General features: G+C 39.4%; 1 pseudogene; it reads right to left on the bottom strand.

Annotated features, from left to right (window-relative positions):
* Window positions 1–10,050: 10,050 nt before the first annotated feature.
* LOC130838665 (vacuolar protein sorting-associated protein VTA1 homolog) lies at window positions 10,051–11,900 on the bottom strand (annotated as a pseudogene).
* Window positions 11,901–15,798: the final 3,898 nt, after the last annotated feature.

The following is a 15,798-nucleotide window of genomic DNA, read 5'->3' as shown; positions in this document are numbered from 1 at the left end:
TCCATAGTGGCTGCACCAATTTATACATTCCCACAAGAGTGCACAATGGTTCCCTTTTCTTCACATCCTCTCCAACACTTGTTATTTCTTGTCTTTTTGATAATAGCCATCCTAACAGTTATGAGTTGGTATCTCATGGTTTTGATTTGCATTTCCCTCATGATTAGTGATGCTGAACACTTTTTCATGCCTCTATTGGCCACTTGCATGTCTTCTTCGGAAAAAATGTCTATTCAGGTCCTTTGCCCATTTTCAAATTGAGTTATTTGCCTTTTTGCTGTTGAGTTATATGAGTTCTTTATGTAATTTGAATATTAACCCTTTACCAGAGACATGGTTTGCAAATATTTTCTCACATTCTCCATTGAAAAGGTTGCCCTTTCAATATACTGTCTCCTTTGCTATGCAGAAGCACTTTTGTTTCATGTAATCTTACTTGTTTATTTTAGCTTTTGTTTCCTGTGCTTTTGGTGTCTTATCCAATAAACTGTTGCCAAGACTAATTTGGTAAAACTCAAGGAGCTGTTTCCCTATGTTTTTCTTCTAGGAGTTTTACAGTTTCAGGTTTTACATATAAGTCTTTAATCCTTTGTGAGTTACTACTTGTGCACAGTGTATGATAGTGGTTCAGTTTCATTCTTTTGCATGTGGATATACAGTTTTCCCATTTATTGAAGAGACTATCCTTTTCCCATTGTGTGTTCTTGGCACCCTTGTCAAAAATCAGTTGACTATATGCATGGGTATATTTCTGGACTCTCTATTATGTTTCACTGGTCTATGTGCCTGTTTTTATATCAGTACCATATTGTTTTGATCACTGTAACTTTGTAATATAGTTTGAAATCAGGAAGTATGATGTCTCCAACTTTGTTCTTCTTTCTGAAGAGTGCTTTGGCTATTCAGGGTCTTTTGTAGTTCCATACAAATTTTAGGATAGTTTTCTCCTACTTCTGTGAAAAATTAGAATTTTGATAGGGATTACACTGAATATGTAGATTGCTTTGGGTACTATGGGCATTTTCACAATATTAATTCTTTCAATCCAAGAACGTGGGATATTTTGCTGTTTATTTGTGTCTTCAGTTTCTTTCCTCAACGTCTTATAGTTTTCATCATACAGGTCTTTCATCTCCTTGGTTAAATTTATTCTTAAGTGTTTTATTGTTTTTGATACAATTAAAAATGGAATTGCTTTCTTAATTTTTTTTAGATAGTTTGTTTTTAGTACATTGACTCACCACCCCTTCCCCTGAGCGCCCACTTCTAAACCATCATGAAGTCCTCTATGCTATACTACTAAAATACATTTCAAATCCTTTCACTTGTCTCAAACTCCAAGGCTACCATCCTAATCCAGGCTCTTATTACTTTCCACACAAATCATTACAATTGCCTCTGAACTCTGATTGTCATGTGTTGAATGGTGATACCCCACCCCACCCCACCCCACCCCCCTAAAAAAAAAGATATGTCCATGGCCTGGAATCTGTGAAGGTGACCCTATTTGGAAAAGCTTTTTTTTTTTTTTCATATATAATTAAGTTAAAGATATCAAAATGAGATCAACCTTGATTATTCAGGCCCTAAATCTTATGACAAGTGTTCTATATTATAAGAGACACACAGGAAGACACAGAGAGAAGAGAAGACTGCCAGGTGAAGAGAGAGGCAGAGATTGGAGTTATGTAGCCACAAGCCAAAAAACTCCTGGAGCTATCATAAGCTGGAAAAGGCAATTATGTGATTCTCCCCTAGAGCCTCCAGAGGGAGTTCAGCCTTGCTAACATCTTGACTTTGGACTTTTGGCCTCCAGCATACTGTGAGAGTAAAATTTTACTGTTTTAACCTACCAAGTTTGTGATAATTTGTTCTTGCAGTCACAGGAAACTAATACACCAGTGTCCCACTTTTCCACTCACTGTTCCCTTCCTCAGAGATGGGTATGTGAGTACCTGGAGGTCCAAAGGAAGGTGGCAGAGATTTGCTATAAGCTCACCAATTTAGTTTCTTCTTTCTTAGGCACATAGGAAGACTACATTTCCCAAGCCTCCCTGCAGTGAAGTTGAGGCCATCTGACTGGTCTTGGGCCAGTGGAGTGGGTGCAGAGTGATGTAGGTCACTTCTGGATCTGGCCATAAAATGTCCTGTACAATATTTACCTTATCTCTCTTCTTTCACTCATTGGCTGTCTGTAAGCTGAGAATTTATTGGAGGACTTAAGGATGGGAGAGCCAAGAGATAAAGGAGCTTAAGTTCATGTTTTCTCCTTGAAAGAGAGCCTTTTAGACTTTATGTAAGTAAGAACTTATTGCATTAAGCTATCTAATATTTTATTAGTAAATAAAGTTTGTTAGTATTAGTATTAGTAAATAGGGTTGTTTGTTAAAGCAACTAGCTTTAATAACCCTGACAGCTACAGGTAAAATACCTGTTACTGTCTTTTAGCCAGCATCAAAATTCAGATCTGTGATAAACTCCATTTTCTTTTAGTAGTTCTGAGTGCATAATGTTATTTTTTTTTACCTTTTTTTTTGTGGAGAAGGATGACACACACATAACAATGTTCACAAAACATAATGAATTATCACAATGTTAATACCCATATAACCAAGATAACATCATCAATCCAGGAACTATTTACTCCCTTGCAAATCACTACCCCATTCCTCTTGACTTATAATGCTATATTTTGGTTTGGTCTGTTTTTCATGATATAAATGGCATCATACAGTATTTATTCTTTTGTGTTTAACCTAATTTTGTTCAACATTATATTTATGAGATTCATCAATGGAATAAGTAGCAATAGTTCTTATATCCCCACTGCTTTTTTTTTTAAAGCCATTTTATTTATTTATTTTTTAAATTGATTAATTTATTATTTATTTAATTTATTTATTTTGGGCTGCATCGGGTCTTTGTTGCTGTGCACGAGCTTCCTCTAGTTGTGGCCGGCAGTGGCTACTTCTCATTGCGGTGCACGGGCTTCTCATTGCAGTGGCTTCTCTCGTTGTGGAGCACGGGCTCTATGCATGCAGCCTTCAGTGTTGCAGCGTGTGGGCTCAGTAGTTGTGGCACATGGGCTTAGTTGCTCCACGGCATGTGGGATCTTCCTGGACCAGGGCTTGAACCCACGTCCCCTGCATTGGCAGGCGGATTCTTAACTGCTGCGCCATCAGGGAAGTCCCTCCTCACCACTTTGGAGTATTTTATTGTCTGAATATGCCACAATTTATTTATCTATTCAACTGTTGCTGGACATCTTGGTTGTTGCCAGTTTTTTGATTATTACAGTTCACACCAGCACAAATATTTTAAAGGATGAAATTAGTGTAATATATTTTAACCCAACATACCCAAAATATTAGCATATAATTAATGTAAAATATATTAATTAGATCTTTTACATTGCTCTTTTTGTACTGTCTTTGAAATCCTGTGTGTAATTTATACATACAGCATATATCAATTTAGACTCCCTATATTTCGAGTGCCCAGAAGCCACAGGTGGTGAGTGGTTACCATACTGGACACCCCAGCTCTAAGGGAAATCAGTCTGCCTGCATGCTGTGTTTCATTTTTTCTTCCCTCCTTGAGGACATCCCTCCTATGATGTGTCCCCTCTTTCCTCTGAATCATCAAATTTTCCCTCTCTACCAGCTCTTTCCTATTAGCACACAATGATTCTATTATTTCTTCCATCCAAAAACTCATTCATTGACCATACATCCTTCTATACCTCTGTCCCATTTCTTCCTCTTCTTGATAACGAATTCATTAAAAATTTGTCTATGCTCACTGCTACTTCCTCTCTTCTAAGTCTCCCTTGAATCTACTCAATAAGACTTTCATTCTGACTTGTTCACCAAAACCACTTTTGTCAAAGTCACCAGTGATACCCATGTGGTCAATTCTCGGTCCCCATCTTACCTGACTTCTCTACATCACTGGTTGTGGTCCCCACATGGACAGCATCAGCGTCAGCTGGGAATTTGTTAACTTATTCTCAGTTCTCATCCCAGACCTACCGTAGTGTGTTGAATGTGGTCCCCCCAAATACATGTCCCTGTCCAAACCCCTAGAACCTGTGAATGTGACCCTATTTTGTTGTTGTTGTTGTTGTTGTTTGACCCTATTTGGAAAAAAGGGTCTTTGAAGATGTAGTTAAGGATTTCAAAATGAGATTATCCTGGATTATCTGAGTGGGCCCTAAATCTAATGACAAATATTCTTGGAAGAGACACCAAAAGGAAAGGCACTCCTAGAGAAGAAGGAGAAGACAAAGGTGGAGATTGGAGTTATGCAGCTACAAGCCAAGGAATGCAGAAGCTACCCTTAGCTCACACATCCTATTGTCTGCCCAGAAGCCAAAGGGATCCTTCTGTTAAAACATGAGTCACTTCTTGACTCAGAACCCTCTAATAGCTTCTTTTCTCACTCAGGAAAAAAGCCCCAACTTCCTATCATGACCTCTAAGGCCTCCATACTATACTCTGGCCCCTTCCATGTCTCTTATTCCACCTACTACCACCCTTCCCCTCAGTCACTGGGATCCAGCCATGTTGGCTTCCTTGTTCTTTCAAGAACATCTCAAGTATACGTCTGCCTCCAGACCTTTGTCACTGCTGTTCCCTCTGCCTGGAATGCTCTTCCTCATGCTGCTTCTAGCTCCTTTGCTCATCTCCTTTAAGGCTCTGCCAAATGTCACTTCCTCAGAGAGGTCTTACTTGAGTACTGTCTACAGCTCTCTGCCTTGTCCCCGCATAACACACTGTTTTCTTTCTTAACATCGCTCCCATTCTTGTAAATTCCTATTTGTTTACATGTTTCCAGCTTTTGCAAACTAGAATGTAAAATCTTTTTCATACAGTATCCTGGAGGTCTAGGGCAGTGTAGCTCACATCATTCAATAAATATGTACTGACTGGCATTTTTCCTGGTGTCTTGAATTCAAAGATTTTCCTGCCCCAGAGCCTTTGCATAGCCTCGGGGACTGAGATGTTCATATTCCATTTTTTAACCTAGTAAATCATCCTTCAAGTCTCAGTTGCAGTGTTACTTCCTCAGGGAACTCCTCTTGTAACAGAGAAGAACAAGCCTGACTCCATATTGGATCTACTCCCTCAGCTCTAACCCTTGTGCTCTGTTGCCTGTGCTTAGTCATGCTGGCTCTGCACCTTTGTAAAAGAATGTTGCCTATAGCTTGAAATACACATGATAGCCCATTCTCAAGTCTCTGACCTTTAAAAGTATAACACTCTTCCATTCACATAAAGGTAAAAAGTTGCAAAATGGAAAATAAGTTGTCTTGTTGGAGGCTTATAGGAACATTGTGACCAGACCTACAGGGACAGCTGCAAGAACAAAGGATTCCTGCACCAAGAAGTTTGCAACAACCAGCCACACACCTCCCCTTTTAGTATAGAAGAAGCCTGAATTTTAACTCAGCTAAGATGGTTCTGTTGGACACTAGTCCACCATCTTTTTGGCATGCTGGCTTTCCAAATAAAGTTGCTATTCTTTGCCCCAACAATGTCTCTCTGGATTTATTGGCCTGTTGTGTGATGAGCAGTATGTGCTTGGGGTCAGTAACACTCTCTCCAAATTCGGCTTCTGTGCTGAAGTACTGAATGATTTTCCCAGATTGTGATGTATTCTTTCAGCACCTAGACATCTGCCTTTACATCTTTTTGTTCAGTCATAACGATCTAAGCCTGTGGTTCTTAAAATGTGGCCTAGGGACGGCTGGTGCTTCCTGAGACACTTTCAGGGGTTCATGAGGTGAAAATTATTTTCATAATACTATTAAGATGTTATTTGCCTTTTCACTCTCACTTTCTCTTGAGTATACAGTGATGTTTTCCAGAAGCTACAGCACATGAGCTATTTTGACAAACCCCGCGCAGAAGCAGATATGAGAATCCAACTGTCTTCTATTAAGCCAGGCGTTAAAGAGATTTGCAAAAATGTAAAATACTCTTCTCACAAAATTATTTTTGGTGTGGGAATTAGTTATTAAAAATGTTCTATTAACACAATGAATTTTTGGTAATACATATTTCAGAAATTTCTCAGTTTTAATATTGACAGATATAACTCACATAAACAAAATCCACATAAACACAACCCACATATATTATCGGGGGTCCTTCATCTTTGAGAGTATAAAACCAGTCCTGAGACCAAACACCGAGTAAATCTTTGGATTTTTGATTCTTGTTTGCAAGCCTGGCAGATTTCTGAATTGTTTCAAGGCAAGGTCCCCGTCTGTCTTATTGGACACATATTTAAGGTCTGGCTGGTAGTATGGGAGCCTTAAGTATTACTGTCAAAGATTTGAATGCAAGAAGAAATGAATGGGAAGAACAATCCTCCCACCTCACCCTCACCTCCGCATTCCTCGGGGGACTGGAAGCGAAGCCCATGCTCTAGACGAGGCACTTGGCTTAGAGCCTGGATTGAGCGGTGCGGATAGGGTGGAAAGGGAAGGAGGTTGGGCGCATGGTCTAAACCCGAACGTGAGGAAAGGAGGAAAGGAGGGCCGCCTGCGAGTGTGTGCACGTGCGCCTGCACGTGTAGGGAGGACGGTGGGTGTCGTTGGAGAGGGTGGAGCCGCGGAATCTTTCTCTGGTTCAGGAGGAGATGCGAGAGGGGAGCGGCGGCGCATGCGCAGAGGAAGGCGGGAAAGGCGCCGCCTGAGGCAGAGCGAGGAGCTTCTCGCGGTCAGGCCCGAGGAGGCCTGAAGGGGCCCGAGGTGGTCGCTAGGCTCCTCAGTTGAGCCTTCTACATCCTCATTGTCACCTGGCTGACCAGACTGAAGAGCCCAGGCATCGAGGGTGAGGGTGAATTGGTCCCCACGGGATCCCTGAAACGTTCATAAATACGGGGTGTGAGGTTGGGCGTCACCCCCTGGGGTCACTGGACTTCGCCGGGGGATAACAGGCCACCGGCCGGAGGCTCCGGGACTGCCCGGGGCTCTGTGGAGCCGAGGGGGTCAAACGGCCTGAGAGGGCCCTCCTTTTTCCTCCCCCAGAACCCAGGAAACTGGCGTCAGCCCCTTCGCTCACCAAATCTGACTTTGAGCCAATCCCAAGGCCTGACCTGCCCAGGTGGGGAAGCCCATTGGTGCAGGCTCCCAGGCGGCAGAGAGCGGGTCCAGCCTCAGCCCCAGCTTGTTAGGGATGAAGTTATTGCCTGCTCCTTGAGGAAGCCGGGCCCCAGCTCCCTGCTTTCATTTTTGGGGGCGTTCCGGGAAAGGAGGTAAAGTGAGAGAAACGGGCATTTCCAGGAGACCTGAGTGCTCCCGGGAAGGCCCGAGTGCTCCCCGGAAGGCCCGAGTGCTCCCCGGAAGGCCCGGGCCCGGGAGGGCAGTTGCTGGGAAAGGCGATGTAGGGCCCCGCACGTTGGGCCAGCATCAGGCTCTCTCCAGGCTGTGGGGAAGGGTTTACCAGGGAACGAAGCGGCTTTCTGGGTGTCACAAGTGGCCCGTTTGTAGAATCTGTTCGCCGAAACTTAGTTCTCGCAGTCAAATGTACCAGTTTATCAGAAAACTTGTAAATTCTGGGAGATTTACCGGTTTACCAGAATACACTTCTTTTTGAATGTGTTCCAGGAAGGTGGATATATTTTTCATGAATACAGTTTTCCTTCTTTTTTTTTTTCTTTTTGGTGGAACTCAGTGTCAGGGTCAGTGTTAACGTGAATTATGGGAATCAGAAGTACTTCTTGTTATTTTGAGTTATGGTTCATTTCAACTGCTGGTACACCATCTAGTGATAGTAAAGATTTGTGACCTTAGGAAAGCTGCCGACTCAGGATCAATGTCTCCAGCTTCCTCGCCTTGGTTCATTTTTGAACGAATTGAATTAAGATTTCTGTTTTTCTGTTTTATTCTGAAACCCAAACGAAAGAATTCACTGCGGACATGCTTGAGTTCATTTTATTTGATTTTGTGTTGATAATCTGAGGCTCTCTGTTACTTTTTCTTATCTTTAGCTTTTGTGACAGCATTTCCTCCTGGCATTTCCCAATTCTCTGGCCATTTTTTCTTTCCTTTGTATTTTATTTTTAACGTCCTAAATCATGAAATATCCATCCACAAAAGGGCACAGAATGTATAAAGAGTTTTAAATGAATAATTATAAAGCTTGTGTCTGTGTAACTGCCACTGAGATCGAGAAATAGAATATTACCATGACTCTGGAAGATCTCTCATCATTTCTCAGTCAAGTACCCCTTCTTCCCTTTTAGAGGTAACTTCAAGTCTGACTTTTGTGGTGATCATTTCCTTGATTTCCTTTATACTTTTGCCATGTATGTGTGCATCTTTAAATTATTAATTTAATTTTGCTTCTCTTTTGAACTTAGAAATATGGACTTATTCTGTCTAGAATATTTAATGTTGTGCTTCTTTGGCTCAACCTTGTGAAATTTATATTATTGAGTGTAGCTGTAGTTCCTTTATTTTCTTCACATATGCATAGTATCCTTTTGTTTGAATAGTCTGTGATTTATGCATTTTACTGTTGATGGGTGTTTATGTTTTTCACCTTTATGACAGTTATGAATAATGTTGCTGAGAACATTCTTGTGAGAAGTGGAAGAATGTAGTTGGTTAAGAGAGGTTTCTGAAACCAGACTGTTAAATCCTGACTACCACTCGTTGACCGTGTAATGTTGAGAAAGCTGTGTAACTTCTTGGTGTTTTAATTTTTTCGCTTTTGTAAAATGGAAATGATAATAGTACCTACCTCATAGGGTTATTGTGAAGAGTAACATAATTAAAAAATGTTAAAGCGTTTAAAACAGTGCCTGACACAAAGCAAGCACAGTGTGTCAGTCATCAGCATCACTGTGTTCTGTGGCACAAGTGAAAGAGTTTCTCTAGGGAATGTATTGGGAGTTGTTAGGCCGTATGTGTATATTCGATTTTGTCACTAATCCTAGGTTGCTTTCCAAAGTAGTTATACCAGTTTACACTAACATTAATTAAGAATGAGACTTCCTAAAAAAAAAAAAAACAGAGACTTCTTCCTGGTTGCTCTGTATCTCATCAACACCTGGTATTATTAGACTTTTCCATTTTCTCCCAATCTGGTTGGTATGCAGTGGTATTTCATTGTTATTTTAATTGCCATTCACTGATTGTTAATGATGTATTTGTAATATTTATTGGAATAATTTAATTAAGTGAATTATTTAATAATTATTTAAATGTTATAAAATATTTGTGAAGCGCCTCTCAAGCCTCTTGTCCATTTTCCTGTTGGGTTGTCTGTCTTTTTCTTCCTAATTCGTAGGTGTTCTTTTTTTAAAAAAATAATTTTTATTAATTTAATTAATTAACTTATGGCTGCATTGGGTCTTCATTACTGTGAGCGGGCTTTCTCTAGTTGCAGAGAGCAAGGGCTGCTTTTCATTGCCGTGCACGGGCTTCTCAGTGCAGTGGCTTCTCCTGTAGTGGAGCACGGGCTTCAGTACTTGTAGCTCGAGGGCTCTAGAGCACAGGCTCAGTAGTTGTGGCGCACGGGCTTAATTGCTCTGAGGCATATGGGTTCTTCCTGGACTAGGGATCAAACCCGTGTCCCCTGCATTGGCAGGCAGATTCTTAACCACTGTGCCACCAGGGAAGTCCCTGTAGGTGTTTTTATGTCTTTTGAATATTGGTCATTTGTTGTTATGTAGCTTGCAGATATATTCTCCAATTCTGCAGTTTTTCTTTCTATTCTCCTTTTGGGGTCTTTTGATAAAAAGCAGTTTTTAATTTTAATGTAGTAAAATGTATCGTGTGTCTTTTATGAGAAACCTTTTCCTATACCAAGGCATTAAGTTTCAAGGGGCACCATTCGCATCATCAGTAATTTTGTCCAACTGTCCCAGCACCATTTGTTGAGAAGTTCACCCTTAACTTACAAGTTTGCTAAGGTGTATCTATCGTGTATCAGACTTCATATAAGGATAGGTCTAATTTTAGGCTCTATATTCTGTTCCATTAGTTTGTTTGTCCCTGTCTCAATTCACACTGTCTTTTTTTTTTTTTTAAAAGAATCCTTGTATTTATTTTTTACACAGCACAAATGCAGGTGACACGTAAGTCCATAATTCCCCACAAAACTTATAAACTTAACAACTGAGAATCTATGTTTTTATAATCTTTTGCATCATTCATAGCTATACACTCTATGGAATCCATTCCATAGCAGCAGAGGAGAACCTTAACTCAAAGCACCAAGTTTCCAGGCATTACTACAAACGTCTTGTTTTCATTCTCTAATACATGCAGTCAAACTGCCTAGGAAGCAAATACCAATTCACCTTAAGCGTCAATGGATAAGGGAAAACAGCTGAGCAACCAACATTATTCTTATGTCTAAAACTGATTCTACCTCTTTACCTTATTACATTTCCTTCCATGAACATTTTAATTTTTAATGTAACTATATTTAATATGAATATAAATTGAAATTTGAACATAAGCTCTTTCAGATTCAACTAACAGTTTAGGATGTTCATATCTGTTTCAGAAGTCCTGAGGAAAACAAAAACATGATCTCTAGAATATTCTGGCAACCTTTATTAAAAGTTAAATTTAGAATTTTATAGCAAAGTAATATGGTCTATTTGTCCAAGTTATAGATGAAAAAAAATTCCTTAATTTAGGTAGATTAAGATACAAAGCTAATTCCCAATACATTTTACAGAAGTGTGTTTTCATTTTTTGAACAAGCAGGATTCAATGGGCATTTTTAGGACTATGCTCACATCAGCCCTATATACCCAGAGACTACTGAATCCACTAAATGGACAATGAAAACTGGTTGAGGCTGCTGATGAATGCTTCAACAGAATTTCTGATACATAGACACAGATTTCATTGTTATAGTCAATGGAACTGAAATCTTCCTTAAAACTGTGCCCCTGATAGGCTGAAGAGAGTAGTGGACTGTTAGTTCTTTAAGCCAAAAATGCGTGAATGTTGTACAAAGACTTCATTCTCTGCCTGTAGTCAGTAACTTGAGGGCCTTCTGTAGATTCTGCACTGCAGTGCTGACGTCTTTATACTGCAAAGCACTGCCAGCGTATTTGCAGTATTTCTGAGCTCTAGCAAAGTCCTCTGGTGTTAGTCGTATATCTCCCTGGGAAACTGTACTGAAAAGTGCAGGATCAATGGCCGGAATACTCTGTGGAGTAGGCTGGATAGTGTTACTTGCTACACCTGTGCTGTGAGGCACTTCTGCTGGAGTGTTAGCTGGAGCGTGAGCACCAGGAGGAATCTGTATTCCAGTATAGCTGCTTGATGGCATGTTGCTTAGGTCATATGTTGACAATGACGGCTGAGGTGGCTGAGTGGGCAGAGAGGCTGCTCCAGCATCTTCATTTTCCTCAACATCATTATCTTCTTCAATCCCAACAGGCCCTGCTTGAGGAGTCTCTCCATTCTTTAAACAATTATGAATATATGTTGCCTTCCACCTTGCATACTTTCTGTGTTTCACATTTTCATCAGTGAGTTCTCCAAACACTGTTATGACATCTATTAAAAGACTTGCAGTATAGAAGGACTTGAACATGTTTCTGTGAAATCACCCAGCATGATCTTCGTTATCCGCATACAGAAACATTTTCAGAGCATAATTCTCCAAATGGGCAGAACCAACTATTTCTTGAGTAATAGCTTCATTATCCCCCAACTGCTTAAGAGCTTCTAACTGATCCATTAGCTTTGATAAAAATTTACGACATTCAGGAGTTTTACTATCAATCTTCATTCCAGTTTGCATTGCATACAAACGACAGTAATAGGCCACCACAGGATCCCGCTTGTCATGCTCCTGAGCCGTCCTCAGATGATGCTGTATGCTCTTAAACTGTGGGGGCAGCGGGGGCAGCGCGGCCATCTCCACCCCAGGAATCACCACTTCCTCAATTCACACTGTCTTACCACAGATTTATAATAAGGCTTAATACTTGTTAGAGCATGTCTTCTCACTTTATTTTTATTCATGAGTATCTTAGCTATTTGGGGGCTTTTGAGTTTTCAAATAAGTTTTGGTATCAAGGTTGAGCTGGTCTTAAAAGTTGGGGAGTGTTCTTTCTGTTTTCTAAAAGAACATTTCTTTCTTTCTTTCTTTCTTTCTTTCTTTCTTTCTTTCTTTCTTTCTTTCTCTCTCTCTCTCTCTCTCTCTCTCTCTCTCTTTCTCTCTTTCTCTCTCTCTCTCTTTCTCTCTTTCTCTCTCTTTCCTCCCTGCCTGCCTGCCTGCCTGCCTGCCTGCCTGCCTTCCTTCCTTCCTTCCTTCCTTCCTTCCTTCCTTCCTTCCTTCCTTCCTTCCTTTCTTTTTGGCTGTGCTGGGTCTTGGTTGCTGTGAGTGGGCTTTCTCTAGTTGTGGTGAGCGGGGGCTACTCTTCGTTGCAGTGCGAGGGCTTCTCATTGCGGTGGCTTCTCTTGTTGCGGAGCACAGGCTGTAGGCGTGCAGGCTTCAGTAGTTGCAGTACATGGGCTCACTAGTTGCACCATTCAGGCTCTAGAGCTCAGGCTCAGTAGTTGTGGCACAAGGGCTTAGTTGCTCTGCAGCATGTGGGATCTTCCTAGACTAGGGATCAAACCTGTGTCCCCTGCATTGGCAGGCAGATTCTTTCTTAACCACTTAACAGCTGCCACTAGGAAAGTCCTGAACATTTCCTTCTTAAAGGTTGGTAGAATTTGCCATTAATGACATCTGGTGTTAGAAATGTTTGTATATATGTGTGTGTGCACGAACGCATGTGTGTGTTCGAAAGATTTTAAACTAGTTTCAAGTTATTTAATGATTATAGGACTTCCTGGGTTCTTTATTTTTCCTGAGGTCATTCTTTGGTTAATTTTAAAAGGTATTTGAGTATTTCACCTCAAATGTTGAATTTTGAATTTATTGGTGCAGTGATGTTAATATTCTTTATTATTTATTTAATATGTGCAGCATCTATAGTAATGCTCCCCCTTTTTATTCCTAATACTGGTTATTTGTGCTTTTCCTCCTTTTTCTTGATCAAGCTCATTAGAAGATTCTCAATTTTATCAGTTCTTTCAAAGAATATTTGGGCTTTGTTGATTGATTGATTGGTTGCACTGGGTCTTCGTTGCTGCACAAGGGCTTTCTGTTGTTGTGGTGAGTGGGGGCTACTCTTTGTTGCAGTGCATGGGCTCCTCATTGTGTTGGCTTCTCTTGTTGCAGAGCACAGGCTTTAGGCGTGCGGGCTTCCATAGTTGTGGCTCTCGGGCTCTAGGGCACAGGTTCAGTAGTTGTGGTGCACGGGCTTAGTTGTTCTGCATGTGGGATCTTCCTGGACCAGGGATTGAATCCATGTTCCCTGCATTGGCAGGTGGATTCTTAACCACTGCACCACCATGGAAGTCCCTTTGTTGATGATTTTATTGTTTGCTTGTTTTCTATTTAATGAATTTTTGGCTATTATGAATAAAGCTGCTATGACTATTCTTTTAATTTTTTTAGAACTTTTATTGAGATATAATTGACATACAGTAAACTGCATGTATTTAAAGTGTACAATTTGATTTTTTTTTGTTATTAGTAATGTATATATGGCAACCCCAATCCCCCCCACCCTTTCCCTGCTTGGTGTCCATATGTTTGTTCTCTACATCTGAGTCTCTATTTCTGCCTGCAAACTGGTTGATCTGTACCATTTTTCTAGATTCCGCATATACGTGTTATTATATGATATTTGTTTTTCTCTTTCTGACAGTCTCTAGGTCCATCCATGTCTCTACAGATGTCCCAATTTTGTTCCTTTCTATGGCTGAGTAATAGTCCATTGTATATATGTACCACACCTTCTTTATCCATGCATCTGTTGATGGACATTTAGGTTGCTTCCATGACCTAGCTATAGTAAATAGTGCTGCAGTGAACATTGGGGTGCATGTGGTAACTATTCTTGTAAAAGTCTTTTTGTGGCATATGTTTTTATTTTTCTTAGGCAAATGCTTAGGGGAATTACTGGGTCTAGCAGTTTAATAAGAAACTAAGATTAAAAAAGCCCATTTTCATAAGAAACTGCTAGACCTTCTTCAAAATGGTTGTACCATTTACGCTCCTGCCAACTGTGTGAAAGTTCTAGATGCTCCACATCTTTGCCAGCATTTGGTGTTAATCTTCTTAATTTTATCAGTTTTGGTAAGTAAGCAGACTGGTATTTTTTCTTATCATTACATTGTTCTCTTTCTTATAGTTATAAAGTTTTATACCTTTATTCATTTAGTGGTTACCTTAGAACTTAAAAAATGCACACTTAATTTATTGAAATTACAGTATGTCTCCCCTCATCCCAGAAGATACAAAGAACTTAAAATATTTGAATTCTATTTACTTTCTTCCCAACTTCAGTGTTGTTTTTTTGATGCTTTTTATTTTTACTTTTTAACATCCCAGGAAATTATTATTGTGTTTCAGATAGTCATTTTTTTAATTTGGATTTTCTTACATATTTACTTCATATGTATTTTTTGTCCTTTATTTCTCTTGGTTCTCAAATCACCCATCTGGGATTACTTTACTTCTGCTTGAAAGATGTTTTAGAATTTACATTAATGAAGGTCTGTTGGTGACTGATTTTCAATTTTTTTTTGTCTATTGTAAGCTAGTTATATTTTACCCTTATTTAAAAATATATACTTTTTAGGATTTAAGATACTAGATTAGCAGACTTTTTGTCTTTCAAAATGTTGATCATATTCTACCATCGTCTTGTGGCTTCCATTTTTGCTATTGTGAAGTCACCTTTATGTCTCTCCTTTGCAGATAATCTGTATTCTTCTTATAAGTGTTTTAAAGTATTTTATAATGATATGTCTATATACAGAGTTCCTTTTGTCTCCAGTGGACTTTGTTGGGCTTTTTGAATCTGAGATTGGTTTATTTCACCTGTCCTGGAAAGTTGTCTTAATCTTTTCGGACATTGGTTCTGCACCATTTTCTCTTCTTTCCTTCTGGAAAGCACAATTAAATATTTGTCAGACTTGTAAAAATTTCTTTGACTTCTGTGTTTACTAACCTCCTTTCATATTTTCCATGTTGTTATCTCTCTGTGCTATGTGCTTGGTTATTTTCTGACCTATGTATTTCAGTTCATAAATACTATCTACAGCAGAATTGAATCCACTGTTAAATTCATTCAGTAAACTTTTAATTTCAATTGTGTCCTTCATTTCTTTTTAAATCTGTGAAATCACTTTTTATAGAGTCCTGTTTCCTTCAGGTATTTTCAGACTTTTTCTTCATTTTTTAAGAAATAGAAACCAGTTATTTTATTGACTTTGTCTAATGATTCCTTTATTTGATGTCTTTGCTAATTTGATTCTGCCATCTCTTGTTTCTGCCAGTTCTCACTACTGGTGCCCCTATCCCCTTATGTGCTATGCTTCTCCCTGTTCTTGACAAATTATTTGTAGGAATAATTTAAGGCTTTAAAATTGTGTCTTACTCCAGGAAAGATTTTAGTTTATTTCTGCTAAGTATCTGTCTTACACCATTAGTCTTACACCAATTATACTTAATTTGTGGGGTTTAATAGTATATTATTGTGACTTTAACTTGCATTTCTCTGATAACTAATGATGTTGAGCACTTTTTTCAGATATATCGGCTAATTGTCTTTAATTGCAAAGTGTCTTTTCATATCCTTTACCCATTTTTAGTTGCATATCTTTTTAAAATTGAGATATAGTTGATGTATTATATAAGTTACAGGTATACAGCATAGTGATTCACAAGTTTCAAAGATTATATTCCATTTATA

This window comes from Hippopotamus amphibius, chromosome 16, assembly GCF_030028045.1.
Source record: "Hippopotamus amphibius kiboko isolate mHipAmp2 chromosome 16, mHipAmp2.hap2, whole genome shotgun sequence".
NCBI classification, from domain to species: domain Eukaryota; kingdom Metazoa; phylum Chordata; class Mammalia; order Artiodactyla; family Hippopotamidae; genus Hippopotamus; species Hippopotamus amphibius.
Note: the sequence above shows the minus strand (reverse complement) of the source record. Positions and strands in the feature narration are given on the sequence as shown.